Here is a 23,615-nt window from a genome sequence, read left to right as displayed (position 1 = left end):
GGCCACTACTGCTGTGATGACAGCTTCAGAAACCATTTCAAGGGCTCTTCATTGACCATGAGATCCAACTAACCCCACACACTGTGCACTCTTTTGACCAAGGTCTGTGGCCTAGCGCTGTGGCCTAAGGTGCTGTGGGATTTCTTTTTTTAAATAGTGAGTGTGTTACGTAGCTGTGTTTTTAAAAACTGCAGCTTCAAAATGCATTGAAGTTCAAACCTGAATCAAGATCGCAGCCCCGGCCTGGAGTGGAGCTCAAAGCAGAGCAGCCCTGGGTGCCTTGGGTTCCACCCTCTCTTGACCCTTTCTCAGTTCAGAGCAGCCCCTTGAGCTGCTTCTAGCTGCACTGCCCCAGTAGGGTCACAGCCCTGCTCACAGGGCTGGATAAGGTGGGCACTGCCAGTAGATTTAATTTTTTCATGGAGTTTTGAGCAGATGCTTTATCCTGAAGAATTCTGGGGTATCTGGAGAAAGCAGAGGAGAAACAGCCTCCAGGGGAGAGACACCACCAGTGAGGCTGACCCAGTAAAAGGCATCAGACCCACTGGTCAAGTAGAAAGTAAGATAAGCATTTCCCAGAAAAGCCAATACCCTCTTTGGGGTTTTCTGGCATGAATATGGCATAATTCACATGGCCAAGTGACAGAAAGGAGTATTAGCTTCTCAAAGCTAGAATCGCCACCCCTCTCTTCTTCTCTTGGCATAGCTAACATGGATGGGGCACTTCCATGTGTCAGGTGCTATTCCATATGGTCTCTCACTTACCCCTCCTGTCAGCCTAGGAGCTCAGTTTTACCGATGAGGAAACAAAGGCCCAGGGAGATTAAGAGGCCTGCCCAGGGACACTCCAGTATGAGTGTAGAACTGGGGCTTGAGCTGTATGGTCCTATCTTCCAAGGCCCTGCTCTTCATCTCTTTGGTATTTAGAGACCATAATCTCACCAACATTTCTTTAGCCAGAGCAGCCCTCAGTCTGAGGACTGAATGGAAGTGGAAAATATTCCAGGATCTCTTGTAATCCTGAGAGAGCTGCCCAAGAGATGTTAGGAAGGCAGAGGTTGCTGGTTGAGTCACCTGAGGGGGGACATCTTACCAGACATGCTGCTCTTGGGGAAAGAAGGGAGCGAGCCGAGGAGCTTTGCTGCTAATAGAGTGGCATCTGGGTGGGTGTCTGTGTGTAACCCCCACGCTCAGGTTGCAGAAAGCCAGGCTCTCAGCAGATGGAGAGACTAGTTTAGAACGGCTTAGTTGCCCATGATTGGAACACCTCAACATGATTTCCACTTCCTTCAGAATCCACTTATGGACTTTAATCCGTTGAACATCATAGCTTCTGGAAGGAAAAGATTTCTGAAACACTGCCCACATGTTTGGAGGGTTCTGTGTAGGCTGTTGTGTTTGGTTTGGCTGTACCTGGCTCTGCCTCCTCTGGCTGACTCCCACCCAGCTGAGCACTTCACATTCCGTTCCATCAGTAGAAAATGCAGCTCTACACCACTTAAGAATTTTGGACTCTGCCCTGAATATTGGTCCTATCTCACATGTGCCTCATCCACGCTATCGTGTTCCTCTCCCCTGAAGAGTGGCTTTGGCAAAGTGGCCAGCAGGGAAGCTGAGAGCCGAAGAGAAGAATCGTGCCCATAACAACTCTTGCCTATAGAAAGCCTCTCATCCTTCGATCTCAAAGCACCTATGGACAGTAATTAATCCTCGCAACACCTGCGCTTGGTAGGTAAGTGTGATTACCCCGTTTTTATAGATTGGGACATGGGGGCACATGGTGCTATTAAAAGACTTTCTTCAGGCAGCACCTCCCCTGAAGACCTCGGGCCAGATCATGGAGCAATTCTACCTCTGAAGTAGGGGAGCAGCAAAGAGACGGATGCTAGGCTCAGTGAGTGGCGGTCAGGCCCTTGTTACCTGGCCACCTTCCCCCTGACACACGTTACCCAGTACACACTAAATGTGGCTACTGGCACGGAGAGGGGGTTTCAAGAAGAGCCTCAAAGACTCAAGAAACCAAAGGCGGGCTGAAGAGTAGAAGAGAAAGAGAATAAAAAGCAATAAATAGCGCAGGAAGAGGTTAGAGGTTCTCTCTGATTTCCTGTAAGTATAATCCTGCCGGCCACATGTGAGGGAAGCCAAATGTCATGCAAAGTAGTGAAATTGTCACCCTCAGGAGGTAGGCCTTCTTAAGCGAAAGGTCAGAATAATCCCTTCTCTAGCAATGCAGAAGTCCCAGTGCTATTTTTAGAAACTCCTAGAATTTGCCACCTATTTTTAGAAAGTACTATAATTTGCCTCTCAACATGATATGAGAAGAGCCAAAGAATTAAAGTTCATCGCCCTGGAGTGCAGCGTCGCCCTTCTCTCTGCCTTGGCTGATGGGCTTCTGAGAAGCGTATCGAACAGAGGTTAGTGAACTGAATCACACCTTAAACTCTCAGGCGCTCCCAGGGCTTGAAGGACCTGGGTGGAGAATCGAGGCAGACAAATCATCACCCCATCTGAGCAGGTGAAGTGTAGCCCAGTGGTTAGGAGCGTGGGCTCTGAAGTCCTGCAGAGCCAAGCTCCAGTCCCAGCCCCACCTCCCACCAGAGCTGTGTTACCCTGGTGAGCAGCTCAATCTCTTGGAGCCTCAGTTTCCTCATCTGTCAAGCAGGGCTAGTCGTGCCCCTCCTTCTGGGGTGGTTGTAAGAGTTACATGCGATGATATCAGTTCCTAATAAGCATTCAGTGAACAACAGCTACTATTACCTTCTTAAGTTTCACATATTATTATTTTTTCTTTCTTACTTCTGTTTTTTTTTTTGGTTAGGAAGATTAGCCCTGAGCTAACATCTGTTGCCAATCTTCCTCTTTTTGCCTGAGGAACATTGTCACTGAGCCAACATCTGTGCCAATCTTCCTCTATTTTGTACGTGGGATGCCACCACAGCATGGCTTGATGAGCGTGTGCAGGTCTGAGACCCTGATGGGAGCACATGAACTTAACCACTACACCACCAGGCCAGCCCCTGTTTTTTCTTTGTTGAAAGGATATCTCTTCTAGATGACAGGAGCGATGATTGGAGCACTGTTTCCTTAGGGCTCCAGAACATACCTTTGTCCCCAGCTGGTTTACAGTACCCTCTAAATCCAAGTTTATGAAACCAGACTGATTTTGCTGGGCCTAGAAGGCCCTTGTTTTTCACTTCCCTCGGGAGAAGCACAGATCAGGACGGCAGCCAGTACGCCCTTGGGGCTGATCCGTCCAGTCATTTGAGCCCACTCGCATGGATTTTCAAGAGCACCAGCATTATTTTTCTTATAATAGAGGGTCTGAAGCAATGATCGAACTGTTTTCAATGCCCCCTTGAGAATTTGACAAAAGTCAGTGTCCTCTCCCTCTCAAAGAATGCACATGCACACAAAGTGTATCCAGTCCGTTCGCCTTCTTTGCAGTGGTTGCGTTCTATAAGTCACGGAGAACACTGGATCCACAATGCTGAGCCGTTGCCAGAGGGAAGAGACAGAGTTGGGTTCCTACAAGCCTCTGGTCACCACGTTTTCACCAACTGGTCAACACACAACTTTGTGTTGTGTGTGTTTCTGTTTAAAGTCACCTTAGTTAATATACGTTGTTGATTCATTAACGTAGAACTCACAGTCAATAGCACTGTAATTCACGCCTGAATGAAGCGTATCCAACACATCCCTTCTCTGTAAGGCACATCACGGCTCTCTTGCACTTAAGGACACGGACAGCCCTTCAGCACTGTGCCTGGGGCCATTCTAAACAGTGAAATCACCAACAAAAAGTACAAAGAGGCGAGTAACACGGAATTAAACAGCTTGCGAAGTCGCTTGTTTACAGCCTGAGAGCTGAAACAAGAAGATGGAACGCTGCCTCGTTCCACCTCAGCTGGGAATGTACGTATGGGGCGACTCAAATTTTTCACTCTCCTGCCCATGAGCATTCCGCAAACGGCTGCAAAAGTTCCACGAGTATCCATTTTGAGATTGTCAATGAATTTTAGCAAGTAGACGTGTTTGCAAATACAGAATCTGCGATGAATGGGGATTAACTGTGTATAGTTTCCAGGCATTCAAACCCCATGGAAGCCAATTCTATGGGAATGAGGGCAAAGTAAAGTGTTGTACAATCCATAGGAACCTGTCTGAAATAGGAACGAGCAAAACGCCTTTCTAGAAAGGTAAGGGTATCCTTTACCAGGCACTTCCATTCCTTTCTTCTTGGATATTTTATGCCTTTGGACTTTGCTCAAGGCCCAGCAATTAAAAACCTAGGCATTTGGAACAAATTAGCATATTATTATAAAACGTAAGAATATTTGGTGTTTTCTTACTTTTATTATTATTGGCCTTAGCAGTAAAATATTTATCTTTCTCAACCAAGTCTGATTATAACTATGTGAAAAAATATGCATATGCAAGAAGATTGGAAGGAAATATGAAGAAATGAAAATGTTGTTGCAGGGGTGGAATATGAAAACATTTTTCCTTTGTAGTGAGCTCTTCAATGTCGATGTTATGTGATCTCAGACATAAATAAACTTGAGAAAAAACTTCAATTAAAACAATATGTCTGGGAGTAGGAGAATGACCAGTGAAAATATATTTAAACCCAGAGAACTTAATAATCTTTCATCATTTCTCCTTTGGAAGTTTACCCACATTGGCAAAAAAAGATTGAGCGGTCCATCTTACCCATCATTTCTGTTCTGCACGATTCTCTGAGGACCGTGTTACTCCTCTGTGGGATGGATTTTAACATTCTAAGACCTTTGTATGCTTTCATTCCTGCGGAAGCATGATGCTAGGACAGAAAGTAGGAAACCGTAATAGCCAAGATGTAAATGGCATAGGTAACTAGCACATCACCAGGTGTCTCTGGGAAGCAGGAAACTTCAGTAACATGTGATTTTGTGAAAACTACCAAGGAGAAGGTCCAGAGAGAGATCACCAGCGGGCGTGCAAAGTGGCCTATAAAAGGCAGGTTGGGGGGCTGGCCCCGTGGCTGAGTGGTTGGGTTCGCGCGCTCCGCTGCAGGCGGCCCGGTGTTTCGTTGGTTCGAATCCTGGGCGCGGACATGGCACTGCTCATCAAACCACGCTGAGGCAGCGTCCCACATGCCACAACTAGAAGGACCCACAACGAAGAATATACAACTATGTACTGGGGGGCTTTGGGGAGAAAAAGGAAAAATAAAATCCTTAAAAAAAAAAAAAAGTCTCACTTTAAAAAAAAAAAAAAGGCAGGTTGGACACAGGTACGACCCACAGACTTTGGCACGGAATCTGATGCATTCATGGGCCCAAACGCCTTAGAAAGGTTTCCCCTGAAGGCCACAGCAATTAGCCAATACAGGTTTTACTGAGCACATTTTATACTCCAGGCTGGACTATGTGTGGCAGGTACCAAGAAAAATCAGAGCCAGTCATCGGCCTCAAGTCATGACCTGCTTGGGAAGACAGGATTCGGTCCTCAAAGAGGCCCCACTCTTTTTTTTTTTAGTTTTTTTTTTGAAGAAGTAGATTAGCCCTGAGCTAACTACTGCCAATCCTCCTCTTTTTGCTGAGGAAAACTGGCCCTGAGCTAACATCCGTGCCCATCTTCAAAGAGACCCCACTCTTGATGGACACACAGCGCTGTGTGCCAGGCCATAGTCTAGATTCTCAGGACACACTGGTGAATAAGAGAAAGTCTCTGTCTTCAGATGCTCAGATCCTTGTGGGGAAGACAGACAATAAACACGAAAACAAATAAATAAAAGGGCTGCTTCAGACAGAGATGAAGTGCTACGAGGAAAACAAATGGTAACGTGATAAAGAGTGCCTGGCGTCTATGGGGAGAAGCTCTGGGGGTGGAAAGTCAAACAGCTGCATCAACATCTGGGGTGAGATTTCCACTGGCAGAGGATCTATGATATGAGCGGCAGATTGGGAGACCAGTCCAGAGGGAGAGAAAGACAGCTGCAAGGGGGAAAGCCTATGAGGGGTAGAGGAGATGAAGGGCTGCTGGATTTCATTCTGTAGGTCAGGGATGCTGCCACTCCCTGCTTCTGCTTCCATAGCAGACATTACTAATCTAACCCAGCGCTCTCTCCTAGGAGGCCAACCAACAACCTCTCAAGCAGACACTACCAATCAATTGCACTTGCTATGTGAGTTAAAGACTATTTGCCACCCATACTATAAACAGTGGGAAGCCTTTTAAAAGTTTTGAGCAAGACACCATCAAAATAAAAAGAGTGTTTTAAGAAATATTAACCTAACCATGGTATACAAGATAACTTGAAGGGAATTGTAATGTGTGTTCTTGAGGCCACCCAGGAGAGAACATTAATTGTGGCCATTTATTAAGCACCTACTACATCCTAGCACGTTACAACCTAAGTCATTTGGTTCCACAGCCCCTGCTCACTTCACAATGCAACGCTGCTATTCTAAGTGTAAGGCAATAGGAATTTGGACAGAAAGAAAGGACAGATGTGAGAAACATAAAGGAAAAATTAGTGGGAGTTGATGACTAATGGATATTAGGAGGAAGCAAGGGTAATGTCAAAGATAATAACCACATCAAAAGAAAACATGCCTTGGTTGCACAGAAAAAAATCTAGAATGATACATACCAAACTGTTAACAGTGTTACTTCTGAGGAGTGGGATGGAGTGTTGTGGGAGGGAGTACATTTTTACTTGTTACTTTAGTAGCTTCTGCATTTTCTTTTTGCAAAAGCGTGTAATTTTCTAATTTAAAAATTTAATTTTTTTAAATATTTCATTTTTCCTTTTTCTCCCCAAAGCCCCGCAGTACATAGTTGTGTATTTTTTTTAGTTGTGGGTCCTTCCAGTTGTGGCATGTGGGACGCCACCTCAGCATGGCTTGATGAGCCATGCCATGTCTGCACCCAGGATTCAAACTGGCGAAACCCTGGGCCATCGCAGCAGAGCACACGAACTTAACCACTTGGCCACGGGGCCGGCCCCCCCAAAATTAAATTATTTAAAAATAATTCTAAGTTTTTTTTCTCCTGAGTGGCAGAGAGATGCCACTGACAGAATTCAGTAGATGCTACGTTTGGGCTTGGGGGTAAAAATAATACATTCAGGTTAGACATGTTGAGGGAGGCACTGGTGGGAGAGCCAGGTGGCAATGGCGCACAGTGTTTTAATTCCAATTCAAGATTCAGGCGCATTTGTGGTTCCCAGTTCTGACTCTTCATTCTGGGGCACAGCCAATCCAGGCCATCCTGTCTGTCACTAGTTAGGTCACTCAAACCATAGTGTCAGGGACCCACAACACAACTCCAGCACCAGCTTGACCTGGCACATGGAACCAGGGCTGGCCCCAGAACTAAATGGAGGTGACACCACTCTGGGCAGATTGTTGTTCTTCATTCGCTCACATCTCCCAAGACTGGCTCTGGCAGGGTGGTTGGGGAGGGGGTGGAGAGGAATACCTCTGGCACCCCTGGCCCCTGGGGAGATGCTAGCACCCTAGTCTAGGACATGAGCCCCTGCCAGGAGAGAACTTTCGGGGGTGCTTGACCTCTCTGTGCCCTGGATGGGCATCACCCCATTTCTGTTTACCTCAAAGCAATGGGGTTGTGAGCAATGGATAATAAAAAAAGCTACTTGACAACCAGCAGTTTACATAATCACAGCTAGCAGTTTATATAATCACATAACAAGAACGATAATAATAATACATCCAGGAAAAACAACAGTTCGCTGAAAATATGAGAGTAGATTCCTGAGGCGGGAATAAGATGCCCCCGTAATCATGATACTCAAGATGCTTTTTAATAGAGGGTAATAACCAGAAATGAAACCATCATCATAATGTATGCCATGTCATAAAAAATAATTGTTGGTCAGCCAGGTTCCCTGCAGCAAGACTTCCTCTGGCCTGCTTCTTCATCGCCAGCTGCAGACTTCATTTTTCACCGTCGCTTAGGAGAGACCTGTCCTTCGCATGAGGCTTTTCAGAATCCCAACAGATACAGCCCATTAAGCCAACACATGTTGTCCCACTTTCTGCGCAGTCGAGGAGCGGAGTTCGGTTCCTTTGTGGGAGAGAAGTGAGTGGGGCAGACCCAGGATGACCACGTTTTTCTCCTGTGTGTTTCCCACATGTGTGACTCCCAAGCAATCTGGCCTGGAATGGGTGCCTCACTAACATAACATAACTTAATAACACTAAGTGGGCCTCTGCGTGGGACCCCCAGCACTGCAAGACTGAAGAGTCTCCCTTGGGCTCTCAAGAAGTCAGTCACAACCCAAAGCCCAGAAATGTAGAATTTCTTTAGAAATTGGCCTGAAAACAGAGAGCTACCTAAATGCACCAACCAGCTGTGTGAACGTGCCAACGGTCCCACTGGCATCAGGGGAACCAGATGAGTCTAGCAGGCCCACACTGTGTGTCATCTGAACAGTTTATGGGCTGACATTTGACCTAAAGTCTCTGTCCCCAAGGTCAATGCCTTGTGACCCTGCTACTCTGCTTTCATTTTAAAAGGCCTAATTCTAAAGCCTCACTTCACACTTGTGGCCTTTGACAGGGAAATTCCTCCCAAGCAGCAGAAGGCAAATCTTGTGGTCACAGGGCGTGATGCGGCACTTTTACCTGCGTTGAGATCCCTGGCTGAACCTGTGAAATTTGGGAAAGATCCCAGTTCTCTTTAGAAAACAGCAGCCCAAGTGTGGTGGCCCTGCCCTGCATTACTCAGAGTCTCAAAGCTGATTCACGGCAGTGATACAGAAAATGGGGGAATCCGCAGCCACTCTCTGTTACGCACCTCTCTGTCACATTTAATCACTTAGACTCGTCTGACATAATTTGTATTGTTTTACAATGTGTTATTTCAGATTTTGTTTATGGAAGCTGGAGGGGAGACTAGACCCCCCCCCCCCCACCACCACCACCAAGGTCTTCTCCCTGGAGATAGGGCGCTTGGAGCTGTGGCCACTGGACCACCGGCTTCACCTGCGTCTTCGTGTTTCAGGAAGCCCGTGAGTCTGCGCTTGCCCTCGGGTTGTTCAGTGGCATTCCTTTCAGCCCTCAGATGAGTCTCTCTCTGGTCCTTCCTTCCTTGGCAAGCTCCTGAGCCTGAGGAAGCCCTGATGTCGGTAATCCCTCCCCACCAGATGCGGGCGTAGCAAATCCCCCCTGGGCCGCCTCACTTCCTCTTCCTCTCTTGGTTTTGCCTGGGCCTGTCACCCTCTTCCCTGACTGCCCAGAGTCCTAATAGCGTGACTTAGATGCGCAAACTCTCAGAATCTCTGAACCAACAAAAGGGCTTTCCCCCGCTTTCTCTCCCCTCTTTGCCCCAACACTTCTTTCAACGTTGACCCTTCTCTACCCCAAAACCATTTATTCTGCTCGGCTGGCACCAGGAGGCGCAAGCATTGGACATTTTCCCTGAGTTTGCTTCCCAGTACTAAATTCCTCTGGTTAGTGCTTAAAGGGGGCCTCCTCATGTCGCTGGCCTGCCGAGTTCTCTCCTGGGTGACACACCAGCATCTTCCCAGAGGGGCTCCACCTGTGCCATCCACCATGGCAGCCAGTAGCCACACTTGCAATGTAGCTGGTTCCAAGAGAAATGTGCTATAAGTGTAAAATATATACCAGCTTTCAAGACTTAGAACAACAACAAAAGAATTTCAAATATTTCATGAATTTTTTTTTGCTGAGGAAGATTTGCCCTGAGCTAACATCTGTGCCAATTTTCCTCTATTTTGTATATGAGTTGCTGCCACAGCATGGCCGCCACCAAGTGATGTAGATCTGCTCCTGGGAGCCAAACCCAGGCCACCGAAGTGGAGCATGCCAAACTTAACCACTAGGCCATGGGGCTGGTCCCTCATGAATCATTTTCATATTGATTATATGTTGAAATGATATTTTGGATATACTAGGTTAAATAAAACATGAAAATTGCTTCCCATGTTTCTTCTTACTTTTTTTTTGCTTGAGGAAGATTAACCCTGAGCTAACATCTGTGCCAATCCTTCATTTTATTTGTGGGTCACCAGCACAGCATGGCTGTCAAGTGATGTAGGTCAGCATCTGGGATCTGGACCCGCAAACCCCTGCTGCTGAAGCGGAGCGTGCTGAACTTAACCACTAGGCCATGGGGCTGGCTCCTCTTACTAGAAAATTTAAAGGGACGTGTGGCTAGCATTGTATTTCCATTGGACAGCACTGGCCTGGGGTGAGACACTAGCCATTACTTCACAAGGCTGTTGGGACCACAATGCCACTACCTGGCCTTTTTGAACTAGCTCCAGAACATGGCCTTAAGGCTGAGGCTTCATCCACACAATAAAGATGGGATTAAGGGAAAAAAGTTAAAAAAAAAAAGTCCTTCCTGACTGCCTGATTAACTTATATTATAGGTCTCTGGGGACTATGTTCTTTTAGGTTATAATTGCTATCGATGTGGTGGCCCCCAAGAAACATGTTTATTACTGTGGCTATTATTAGGCCCAACATTAATAGTAGCCATAATAATCATCTGTTGAGCCAGAGTGAGTAAAATATTCCACGAGAGTGAGACGTGTACCCATTAACTCAGGGCACTGGAGTGTGTGTTTGGAAAATTGGCTCTTCTAGGAACTAAATGATACCTTGAAGTCCTGAAAGAGTTAATGGGAAGGAATGCACTGCTAGGCAATGTTTCTTTAACTCCAGGTGGGTGTGCATAGGCACACATGTATGGATATAAAAATTGCTATAAACGTGTCTAGGCAATTCTACTTCTTGGGTGTATCAAAAACAGCTCCAGTAGTGTTATCTCTTCTAACGCAGAAGTGGCTGAAAACCCACTTACGCGGCTCACGACTCTATGATAGTTCCTGGCGAGGAGTTCCAGGTGTTGTTTTCCTCCCAGAACAGCTGCCCCTGGCCGCTCTGTCTGCAGGCCCCCTTCTTCCAGCCGTCAGCCTCACTGCACGTGAGTCTTCCTGAACCTGGTGGGCACCACGGGACTCCTTGGCTCAGAAATTTTCGATGAGTTTCTGTTGTCCAAAGGATAAATCCCAAACTCATTAGGACTCCAGGCTCTCGGTGCTCTGGCCCCCAGTTCCTTCTCTCACTCTCTTTCCCACCATCCCACACACAGTTCAACCCAGCTGATGGGTCATTCATTCATTCCACAGACGTGAATTGAAGGCTGAGATGTGTCTTGCACTTTACTAGGCTTTGGAGATACAGAAACAGACCCTACTTCTACCTCCCCAGTCTATTGTCTAGTCAGGAAATAGTGACACAAATAATCGTTCTCTTGGTAACTGCTATGAAGAAGTACAGTGATCTGGAGAAGCCTAACTCAGCTCTCCTTAGCTTTTGCTCTCCCCCTCGAGAGGAGGCTCGTTGACGAGACTCATGTCTTGCCTCCCCAGGAGGACCCACCAGGTTGCTCAGCACGTGGGGGCTGCTCAGGGAATTCTAGGCTGAGATTATTGGTGACGAAATATTGGAAGTGGGTTGGCTCTTCCAAGCCATGTAGTCAGTGATTTTCCACATCTTTGCCCAGTAGTTCAGGACTCAGAAGTGCCTAGCAGATCAGCAAGCAAGAGTCAGGCTGTGGACTATGGCCCACTCCTGCCAGGCTTTGTGCAAGGCGTTCGATGGCAGTCCTTTCCTGTGAATTTTTCCCAACTCCATAGAGATGATTTTACTCAGTAGAGAGAGTACTTTGATTGAGGAGTGACACATCTAAAAGAATATGCTTACTTACTGCTTCCAGTAAGACCCTCCCCTCAAAGGGAGGGCACTGAAAGGGAAATGATGGCTCCGACCCTCTGTGTGGCTCAGACACCACATGGAAGGTGTCCTGATGGTGAGCATATGGGGAGTATGGTGGGTGATGCCTGTCAAAGTCATGGTGTCCCGCCCTTGGGTTGTCAGCCAAGGAGCATGCGGAGCAGGAACCAAGGTGACACCATCACCCATTGAGACACAGCATGACATCATCCACGTCCACGAGGAGTTTCTGTGGAACCAGAACGAGTGAGTTTCTTGCTCGCTGCTGTGAGGTGTTCCATGAATTAAAGTGAAGGCAATCTTATGAAATCAGAACTTGCATTTTCTCCTTCATGTGGGCTCCCTGGGCCATGCAACAGTTTTTAAAGAGAGGCCTTCAGGCTATTTTAGGGCCAGAATCACCTAGAGATTCCTGTGCCTCACCGCAAATCTTCCAAACCAGGAATGGGGTAAGACACAGAAATCTGCACTCTGCCTAGCCCCAGGGGATTCGCGCAAAGTCACCCCCATTCGAGAAGCGCTTTTGGGAGTGACCGGCCCTGACCCTTCCCTCCGTTCCTACCTCTCGCTTCCCTCACTGTCAGTCTTGCCTCCTGATCTGCCCTGGAGATGACATTTTGCTTCTCCTGTTCCCCAAAACTTATTGTCTGCCATCAAAACTGCCCACCCTGCTGTCACCCCGAACTTTCTGGATTTGCTAGAGTTGCTCGTTGGTAGTGAGTGCCCACTGTCGTGGGGACCTGGAGAGGGGAGAGGATACAGGAGACATGGTGGGAGGGGCAGATTCCACCCTGGCAGGTACTTGGGTTAAAAAACAAAACTCCTGTTGTCTTTATATTTTCAAAATAGCCAACAATGCATTAGAGAAAGTGAACTTAAAAGACGCAAAAAAGAATAAGGAAGAAAACAAAAAATCTACTACAAACTCACACCATAGAATAACAATTAACACATGAATAAACATGCCTAGAATCTTTTTCCTTGTCGTGTATTTGTGACCATTATGTTCTGCCTTACCAGTTTGAGCTACAAAATGATCACTACTCTTTTAACATTAAAACTAATAAGAAAGCCCCCGTCTTGTCTGTGAGTCTGTCTTTCCTTCCTGCCTGTGAGTCTGTCTCTTTCTGTGATAATTTTAAGAACCAAGAGGTTTGCTCAGTCCCAGCACTGTTACCCTGGTTTTGTTGCTTGATATAGAGATGTTGGGATGTGTTGTTGCTGCCTGTGGTCCCGTTGATTTTAAAAAGTGGCCTCTATTACCTTTGCTGCACCTAGAGCTTAGATGTGCCCTTTGAGGCTGGAGGGTTCCATAACACACCTCTGGGAAACCAGTTACTCCACAACAAAATGGAGTGCCATCAGTGACACCATGCTCCCAGATCTCTCTCGCACACATGCACACACAGACACACACGGACATAGACACAGACACACACACATAGACACAGCACACACAGACACATACCACATACACTCACACACATATACACACAAACATACACCGTCACCCCCCCCCACCCCCCGGAGTTCTGATACCAGCTACAGGTTCTATACAGATCTGTGTTCCCCCAAACAAAGCAGGCTCAAGTCTGGGTCACCACTTCAGACTCCTCCTCACTCATAGTGAGTTCTCATGGTAAAGTTCTCAACGAGAATTCATGGCGAGTTCTCATTTCTCTCGTGGGTCAGAGTTCCAAGATGCTCTGTCACAGGCTGATCTCAGTCAGGTCTACATCAGTCCATCAGAGCTGCTCTTAGAATACTGAACCTCAAAGAGTGACAGCCAAGAACTCAATCTCTTTCCTCTTTGGCTGTTCTGACAATGTGTCCACTGCCCACAGCAGAGATGTCCTAAAACATGGAGAGAGACCACCTTTGTCCAGCTCCCCCTGAAAAAGTCCTGCTAACCGCTTTTCACAAAACATAAATGAAAAGGACCACCGAAATGATTCTTCCTATGGTGACTAACCAGTTGTCACAGCTGCTCAAAACAGAGGTGGCTGGCGACTTTTGAACGTCCTCTTAACTAAAAAGTATTTTAAAATGGTGTAGATTTAAACCATTTTTTAAAAATAATAAAAGGACTTTCTACCACTCCCAAATCCTGATCACTGGTAATAAAAATGTTGCAATAATAAATTTTTCCAATGTAGCCGCTTAAAGGAAATACTACCAGGACTAATCCTGGATGGCTCCGAGAATTTGGATTTCCTACCTCACAGTCTTCTATTCCCTTTTTCCATTTCAGGGCCCTGTCAGTCCCTCCCAAATCTTCTGTTATAGTGGAAAAATATTTGATAAAACCAACTTATTCTGGTTAAACCAACTAGATTTTAGGAATTTCAGTCACACCTCCCAGCAGGAGAATTTGTATTTTAAAAGAGAAAAGGAGAGAAAGAGAGTGCGAGAGAGAAATAGCTAGAACTGAGAATGAGTCACTAATGATCGCATTCATCATCTGTGGGGTGAAGAGCCCTTGACATCCATCCAATCACACCTCATGGTTGGATGCCTGGCTGCTCTGCTCTGCTGGAGGCCAGCCCCAGATATTTCCAGCCTGCTGGGAAATTAAAATAGAAGGAGTTTCATGTGGGCACACTAAGGCGTACTGTTTAAGACTGAGACAGTATTGATGATAGTTGAAGCTGCATGGTGGGTATATAAAAGTCCATTATTCTATTGTCTCTACTTTTGTGGATGGTTAGAAATTTCCATAATAGAAAGTTTTAAAATGTTCTTAACCAAAAACTGGGGTGGTAATTATGTTGGGCTTTTGACTGTGTGTAGATTGGAAGAGCAAATAAAAAGATTCTATTGATTTTGAAACATGGGATTTTATTTAGTCAGTTCATAACTGACAGGTTCCTTTCGAACCTGGGGAATTAAGTTAAATCATTGCACAAAAATATGCCACAAATCCAGTTCCTAGGAAAATAGCATTTTTATAATCTAGGAAGTAAAGTATCATTATGCAAAAAGGATTGTACACAGTCCAACCCTCCAAAGAGATTACCAGACTTTTCATGTATGCAAACTAACCACAGAGCCAGGCTGACTCCAGCTCTTGCCAGAAGCATTCACGAAACCTGTACTTGCAGAAATGCAGGGTCTCCTGCAATAGTCATGCATGCTTTAGAGACGCATGGAGTCAAAGCTAATTAGTGTTTCATAATCTGAGAACCTGTCACTCGGTTATATAAAATTATGTTAATCAGAAACTAGTTTAATAGTGACAGTGTGGCTTATCTCTGGGATGACTTGCATGTAAATACACAAAGTAAAACTTGGTCATCCAGAAATCTTGGCGAATGAGTCATTTTCACTATCTTCGTGTTACTGATATCCTTTAGGCAATGAAACTTTAACTATCATGTAGAGGAATGCCTTGAAAAAGTTGTGAACCTCTTCGGCGTGATTTAGTTAATTGTGGTCTGTCCTTGTTTTGGTGACTTGGGGAAGAGATGTTGAACACAGTGACTGTGTTTCTCGATGTCAGGGCAGCCGTGGACAGGCTATCAACTCCTACACTAAATGGTCTTCCATTTATGCCTTTGTAAAGCTCTTTTCCTGTCCATTCAGGTATCAGCTACCTCTGCTATCCACTCCAAGGTGCAGGTTTTCAGCATTTTCCATCTGGCTCTGCCTTTTGATCTGTTGTCTCTAGACTTCTATGGACTGGAAAGAAGTCCCCTGGCCCTTTTAGAATTGTGTAGAAAGTCAGAGTAAATAGAATCTAAGTGACTCTGAATGAGGAGCTCAGCTAACAACCCAAGTACCGGGGTTAGCAGTGAACTTTGATGACTGTCTGGTGGATTGGAGGCCAGTGGTCTGAGTGGATGAAGTCTGACCAACAAAATAACTTAAATGATTTTGGTAAGTGTAACCATTCTGTGTTATATTTTGAGTTCTATGTTGCTTTTTTTTTCATTTATCAACATTTTAGTGGTTTCCACAGCAGACTTCATCACAGGAGACAATGCTCAGACTCAAAGATGTCAACTTATTGATGGGAGTTAACATCCATGTATCCAAATTACATCAGATGAATTACTTTAAAATGTAAGGGTGTGTGTGTGTGTGTTATAATTGGTCAAGAGGTGGTTGGACAGCACACAGGTGAGAGGCAGCATAGCACAGTATTGAGAGCCAGACCCACTCCATGGTAAAATGGGCCAAGCATATGGTTGTTAGCTGTTATATGAACTGGCATTTGTGAAGCACTTGGTAAGCACTAACTCTTAATTGTAGGCAGGGAGAAGGCTGGTTCTGGATCAGAACAAGAGTAAATTCCTCCCCGCCTTCTTCTTGCTTCGGTGAAAGAAAAAAAAAAGAAAAGGGGAAAGTAAAAATGAAGAAGAAGGAAAGAAGCCATGGAGATGCTTTGTGACTGTTTGTGCCTACTTGTAAAATGACCATTACCTAAAACAGAACTGTAATGTAAACACTGATGGTAACTCCATGATGTGTCAATATCCAGCAAATAAAAATGTAGAAAAGACGAAGACAAAATGAAAGGGTAGTAAAATCAGGCCTGGGAATAGAACCAACAAGGAAAGTTCTCCGAAGGTGACTTAGCAGCAGTGAGAATTCCCTGTCCCTTCCGGAATACTCTCCTAGTATGTGCAGGGAAGTCCTAGCGAGAAGGAGTCAGAAATGAAAGTAATCAGGGTCAGGCCGGGGACAAGGACTATAACAAGCAGTGAGCTTGGCAGACTTTTTCTTTAATTTTATGATCTCATGAAATGCAAACTCATCTGCAAGGAGGTGCAGTCTTGAGTTGTTAATTAAACACGATTCAGTAAATGAGAGGACAAAGCCTGAAGACGCGGCGTAATTAATTTCGTGGTGCAGATTTCCACCCCCATCTGTTAGTTGAGTCATTTCCAAAGACAGACAGCAAAACCCTTGAGCTGTGGTTGGAAATGAAGAAGGAAGATTAACTTAGGTGCTGACTCCTTTTTGTTCATCAAGACCTGGGACGCCGGACATAGGGTAGAACTTCCAAAGCTTTCAATGAAAGCCAGACAATAGTCAAGAAAAGTCAAGCAACAAGATCCTTCTCTTCTAAACAGGAATGAAGAGGCCTTCTTCCTGCTGTTCAGCTTCCGGGCTGTCAAAACATGAAAAAACAAGATGGTTGGTGACTTTCGTTGTAAACATTCAGCTCCAAATAAATACCTCAATTCGTTAAGTAGTCAGATGAGGAGGATGATCCCATTTTGACTCATGCTGCCAAGGTGGCGGAAGTCCCACTGAAAACAGCAGGAGGAATTAGATGAGACTAAATTAACTCAGGTGTCTGTGCAAACGGGTGGGAAGAGGCAGTGATTCACAGCCAGGAAGAAGATAGGCTGATTCTTGTCCTTATAAACTTTAAGTCCAGAGTCCATTTTCTGAAGTCATCATGAAAGGGGAAATTCATTTTAGTAAATAGAAAGTAAAGGGCCTCAGAGCTACACAGGGGAGACAGTCAGCAGGGTTAGAGGTCAGTGCCCGGGAGTGATGAGGCATTTGCCAATCCTACCCTGTGGGCTCTGATGCCCAGAGACTTAACTTGATCCCATAGACAAGGGGGAGGCACAGGCAGAGCAGAAAGAAAAAGGGTATTACACTGATGAGGACATTGGCCCTTATTACATTTTATAAAGTTAGTCCAGTTACTGAGGTTTTTTAATTTTTTTCCTCCAGAAAAAAGGGACAAAAGTTATCTGTTTTCTTACTGCTGTACTCCTGTACTGTGGTTTCCAGATCTGAGACTGTAGGAGGTTTTATATAACCCATCATCGATAAAAGTTGACATGCTGAAACTTCTAGGTTGGACTCGATCCATGGAGGGGGGAGTGTGGGTACCTGGAAGAGTCCTGTCCTGGCTGTTTGCTGGGAGTGTGGGTACCTGGAAGAGTCCTGTCCTGGCTGTTTGCTGGGAGTGTGGGTACCGGGAAGAGTCCTGTCCTGGCTGTTTGCTGGGAGTGTGGGTACCGGGAAGAGTCCTGTCCTGGCTGTTTGCTGGGAGTGTGGGTACCCGGAAGAGTCCTGTCCTGGCTGTTTGCTGGGAGTGTGGGTACCCGGAAGAGTCCTGTCCTGGCTGTTTGCTGGGAGTGTGGGTACCGGGAAGAGTCCTGTCCTGGCTGTTTGCTGGGAGTGTGGGTACCCGGAAGAGTCCTGTCCTGGCTGTTTGCTGGGAGGTCCCTGTGATGACCCACCTTCTCTCCAGCAGGAAAAGGGAACCTCCTGGTCCCCTGACTCCGGCCCCAAAACCTGTCTCAGCAGGCTGGCCTTGGGGAAGCCCTGAGCCTGACTCGTGGAGTTTTCCCTCACAGTGTTCATCAGTGTTGGAGGAACAGCTGTCATGGCCTTAGCGGCTGGGGGATGGGGGATGGCGGTGACCATGACTACATGGAGTGTCGTCGAAAGAACACTGGACTCAGAGTTAGAAGACCAAGGGGATAGTCCCAGCTTTGCACCTGATGCCTGATGTGTCCTGGATGGGTCATCTTCCCCATGGCCTGACTTTAAGGTGAAGGAGTGAGGATAATTTCCAGAGTCCCTCCTACCTTTGAGAGGCTATTAGTCTATGAAGTGCTATCATAGATGGTAACAAAGGTCTGATAAGCTGCCACATCCTCTGGGAATGTGCCAGGAAGAACTTAGAAACAAGAAGACATGACCCTTCTTATGCCAGGAGCCAGGGCTGCCTGTCCTCTTCTTGGCCATACATGTCCAGGTGACAGAGGACACCCACAAGGATGACAGAGTCAGCAGAGGTTCTCAGGGAAGGAGGAATCTTCTGCTCACGGCATTTCCGGCTTGCTCTCCTGTTCCCCAATTCCTCCCTCAATGCTGTCCACATCCTTTTGAGTAATCATGTTGAACCGGTGACCTAAAACTCCAAGTCCAATGTAGCATCAGGTCATAGAAACCCCTTCTCTGTCCTGCTCTACATGTCAGATGCATCAGATTGGAACTGACTTGAGGGGACAGAGCTGTACAACTTCGAGCAGAACTATTTCAAAAGCTCTTGCAGAGAATTCACTCCATTTTCAGACCTCTATGGAAAAAGTTCTTTATTTGTCCCTCATTAATGTTTACCAGCCTCACTGTTGAGAACTGGCCAGAGGATTAGGGCACATTTTATTTTATTTTATTTTTGAGGAAGATTGGCCCTGAGCTAACATCCGTGCCCATCTTCCTCTACTTTATATGTGGGATGCCTGCCACAGCATGGCATGACAAGCGGTGCGTAGGTCCACACCCAGGATCCAAACTGGTGAGCTCTGGGCCACTGAAGCAGAGCACACAAACTTAACTGCTGCGCCACCAGGCTGGCCCCTTAAATATTTTATTTATTAGAAAATTTGGTAATATACGTATCTTGTGCAAAATTCAAAAGCGAGAAAAGAGATGTTGAAAGTAAAGTAAGTCTTCCTCCTACCCCATTCCTTAGCCTTCCATCTCTCCCCTAGAGGCATTCATTTTTTTCCAGATTCTTGTGCGTCTGTTCAAAGATATTCAATGCGTATATAAGACTTTGCATACACGTTCCTATTTTTTCTTTTCACAAATGGTAACACGGTACGTACTATTACACACTTACTTTTTTCTCTTAAAGCCGTATTTGGAGTTCTTCCGTTAGTACATGTAGAGCCACCCCATTCTTTTCTTAATAGCTGCACAGTATTCCATTGTATAGATGACCATAATTTGTTTAATCAATCTTCTATTAATGGACATTTAGACATTTTCCAAAATGTTGTTATAACAAACAATGCCGCAATGAATATCCTTGTACATACAACATTGTCTTATTGGGCATTAGCATGTGTTGCCTTGAGCTCTTGGTTTTATTTTCATGTGTAAATCTCTAACTTTTCAATTAGATTGTAAACGTCTAGAGAACAGGAGCAGACATTGTGCTGTTCTGTGTCTCCAAAAACACAAAATGTAGCATCATGCATATTGTTTGGGTTTCCTAAATACTGGATGAATGAATTGAAGCTCCTCTGTTGTGCCCATGATGCTTTAGAGATAAGTGAATGGTAATTCAAAGGTTAAATGACTTACCCCAAATCACAGAGAACCCATCAGTCATAGGAAACATCAATAAGATAAAATAGACAAAAATAAAAGCAGATATTTAGAATATGTTCCAAAAGTGAAATATTTTTCCAAATTTACACACACCCTTAGAAGAGAGAAATCCATTGGCTAGCTCTGCAAGGAAAGCAAATACTCTTCTAGAAAATTTGGTCATCTTGGGAGGGAGGCAGACAGACATCTCCAGCTATAGGAATTCCACTTGGTAAGTCTTGACTCCAGTTCATCAAACGGTGTCCCAGTGACCTGGAATAGGGAAGTGTAGCCCAAAGTGCCTGACTCGTCAGTAGGGAGAGATTTCCTCACATAAGGAAATCGAGTTCAGCCCAGAGGAAGGAGAAGGCAGAGAAGAAGGAGAAAAAATCGGGAGGAGGAAAAATGATCTCTGACCATATGAAAGCTCTGGAATAAATCAGGAAAAAGAAGGAATGAGTAGATGACTTTAACTGTGCCACATCTGCTGTCATCAGTGATACATGAAGAGAATGCCCCTTTGTTAGCCAACAAGGAGGGCGTTGTTATCATGATGTTTAATGAACACTCATTGTAACCTGGTAGCATGAAATGTGTGGTCTGATTGGTTGATCTCAAAACAATTATGTCAACATCTCATAGCTTAAAGATTATACGGCTTTGTAGTTTCGCAACTTATTACCCCCTAAAAACAGAAATAGTCTTCCATACAAATAAGTGTTGTATTAATCTTTGTGAAACTTTTCCAGGATTTCCAAGATCCCTACCTACCTAGAATGAATCTGATATTGACACCAATGTTTTTGAAGTAGTAAGTTTCCTTTGCCCTCAAATTGGGAAGAGTGTTAGATTGCTTATTTTCTTTGCTTTTTCTCTCTTTTTCTCTTTAGTGACTTTGAAAGAGCCGACCCACTGGGTCTAGGAAGAATATTCCAATTCACTCTTATTCCTACCCTCAACCAATAAGAGCCTTGCCATCAGGTTTATGGGTTGGAAGACAACAAGCAAACTACACAACACCAAGGGATAGGAAGTGTGGATGCCCCACGGCGGTGAAATGCAAGAATAGTTTGAGAAGCATAATTATCCAACGTGGCAGTTTGATGAAGGGATGGAAGTTGACATTCCTAAGCTTGAGTAAAGTGTCCTGGAATCTGAGTGGTTATAAATGGTCCACATTTCAAGTTCCTGTCTCACCCAAAGTGCTGGGAGCTCCCTCATAACAAGGCCCACCTGGACACCTGCAACCTTGACCCACAGGGCAGAGAGCCACGTGCTGAGTCATCAATACCTCCCAAAGCTCTGAGCCAAGAACTACAGGGCAATGCCATCCTGTTTTCCGTTGCCAGCCTGACCAAAACATCGTGCTGGGCAGAGTGGCTAGAAGGGAGTGTCACCTGCTGATGTTTCAACAAACCCTTTTAACATGAATACAGCTTTATTAAAATGAGCAACAAGCTTTTATATCCACTGATTTGTAGAGATAGATTTAGAGGTCATCTGGTTTAACTGCTGCATTTTACAGATGTGGAAATAGACCTAGAGAGTTACACCTCTTGCTAAAGTCACCCATCTGGCCAAACCAGGAATAAACCCAGGTGACCTGTCCCCCATACTCCCCCCCAGTACAGTGCTCTTTCCGCTTCATGACACCAACGCCCCCCCATTATTGCTGTTGTTCTGGGAGTGCATTCTTTCAAAATAAAATAATTACTTGACATGATTTTGTAAATCCTTATGAGATGTTTGGACGGTTGAAAGCAAAACCTAGGATCTCAGCATAGAGTATTTTATATATGTTTAAAAAAAAACTTAGAGCTCTTTTTATTTACGATCTTATCCAGAAACTCACGTTTCTGAAGATCTGTATAGAAATGATACTGTAGTCCTATTTCAAGAGGCCAACCACCTGCTCCTAATTATCATTGATTTATAACAAAACTTCAAAAATATTTCTTGCAAGCATAGCCAGATTTAACAACGTTTTGTTGATATTCTTTCTAGCTTTGCCCCATGGGGCCTAGTACAAAGGTCACAGTGAACATAGAATTTTCTAGTAGACACCCAAACTGAAATATACTCAGAATGCACATGATTCTTACTCAATAGTCTTTTTGAGCCAAAGGTGAATTATATGCAGAAGATCCCCAGAATATCTGTGAAATTAGATGCTACAAAATCAAAACTAGGAATTAGTGTTTCTAATTCAATTTGATCCCTCGTAGCAGATATTAATAGAACTACTTTGTTTAAAGGAGGCCAGTAACATCAATCAAATTGTGCGTAGCTCTCTCTCCAGAGGCAGGTACTCTCTGAGATCAGGGCCTCATCTTATTCATCCCTGAGCCTCACCCACAACCTGACCCAGTATTTGAAGTACAATAGTCAGGCAATAAATGTTTGTTGAATGAACAAATGAGTGAATGCGTGAGTAAAAACACTGGATTTATCTTTCATTATTAGAATCAAAAAACCCACAATTTGAGACAGAACCACCCCAAAACTCAGGATCTATATGTTACATCAACCTATCTGATGAAAGGATTTAAAAATAAGAAGAACAGTAGGGAAGATTTTCTTAGCATTGTTTTCTTGGGGGGAAATGGGTGAAAAGTACACAAGACGATGTGAATTATACTTAGTGAATCCTCAAGAAACTCTCTACGTCTACAGCTAATGCACAATAAAGCGGAGGTTCCGGAATATGTTTAAAATTACATCTCTTGTATTTTGTGGATTAAGACCGCTGTGCTGAGGTGGAGGGAGAGGTTATCAGCCCTGGTTTAGGAAAGTTCCAGTCATAGTTACTAGTTGGGTGACATTAAGCAAGTCACTAAAGAATAGTTACTGTTTTGGAGTACTTTCTCTATGCACCAGGTTAAGGTTTTTTTCCTGCATCACCTCATTTATTTGACTTCTCTGGGCCTCTGTTATCTTGTATGGGGATAGTACAACCTACTTCAAAAGGTATTTGCGAAGAGAAAACGAGACAAAGATGAGAAAATGACCATAATAGACCATAGTAACTTATACATTATAAATCAAATGCAAGGCATTATTTTCATAGTTACGATTGTATTAAGAAGCACCTCAATCAGTGTTTAAGGTACATTTTTACTTTCTGTTTCTTCTACTGGAACAATGCCATTTAAATGAATACTATAGAGAAAAAATAGACATGACTCATGACTCATGCTCTTTGGAACCTTAATCTGTTGCTTTCTTCATTTATCTCATGAAGGAAATGAACCAAAGAAGAAAAAAGTCAAGGCCAGAGTGAGAGAAGACGAAAAGTTACTCTAAGAAGTGCCCAGCTAATTTCTAGAAAGCTTTTTATCTGCCAATACTATGGTCAAATCGTTCAGTGTGTTTTTAAGCACTGCACAACTATGGGAGGGTGATTTGTATTTTATTCCTGTGCTTCATTTCCCTGAATTTCCATTCTGTTAGGAGTCTCAGAGGAAGAAGCACATCCTAAAAGCCTGGAAGCTTCCTTCTGGGTGGGAGAAAATAGTCTATTGAAAAACAAGCCAACTTCATTCTAGGCCTTGAAGGTGGACAGTGTCATTTATGGAGTGACATGGTCATGCTGTAAATGACCAGAGACATTCCAGAGCTCATGGAACAACAACACTTCAATGATGGCTGCAGGCACGAGGCACAACACGCCCTCGGAGGAACCACTCCCCCTGGAATGTGGCTTTGCCTTCCTCTCCATCCCCACTGACCAAGTGCTGGGGGGGGAAACTGGGCAGACTGGAGGGACGACTCTAT

General features: G+C 44.8%; 1 long non-coding RNA gene across 1 annotated transcript; it reads left to right on the top strand.

Annotated features, from left to right (window-relative positions):
* Positions 1–1,569: 1,569 nt before the first annotated feature.
* Positions 1,570–21,559, top strand: LOC138915808 (uncharacterized). Its single transcript, XR_011422118.1, has 2 exons — positions 1,570–1,732; positions 20,732–21,559. It is a non-coding gene; the product is annotated as an uncharacterized lncRNA (long non-coding RNA).
* Positions 21,560–23,615: the final 2,056 nt, after the last annotated feature.

Source organism: Equus caballus, chromosome 10 (assembly GCF_041296265.1).
Source record: "Equus caballus isolate H_3958 breed thoroughbred chromosome 10, TB-T2T, whole genome shotgun sequence".
Taxonomy (NCBI): domain Eukaryota; kingdom Metazoa; phylum Chordata; class Mammalia; order Perissodactyla; family Equidae; genus Equus; species Equus caballus.
Note: the sequence above shows the minus strand (reverse complement) of the source record. Positions and strands in the feature narration are given on the sequence as shown.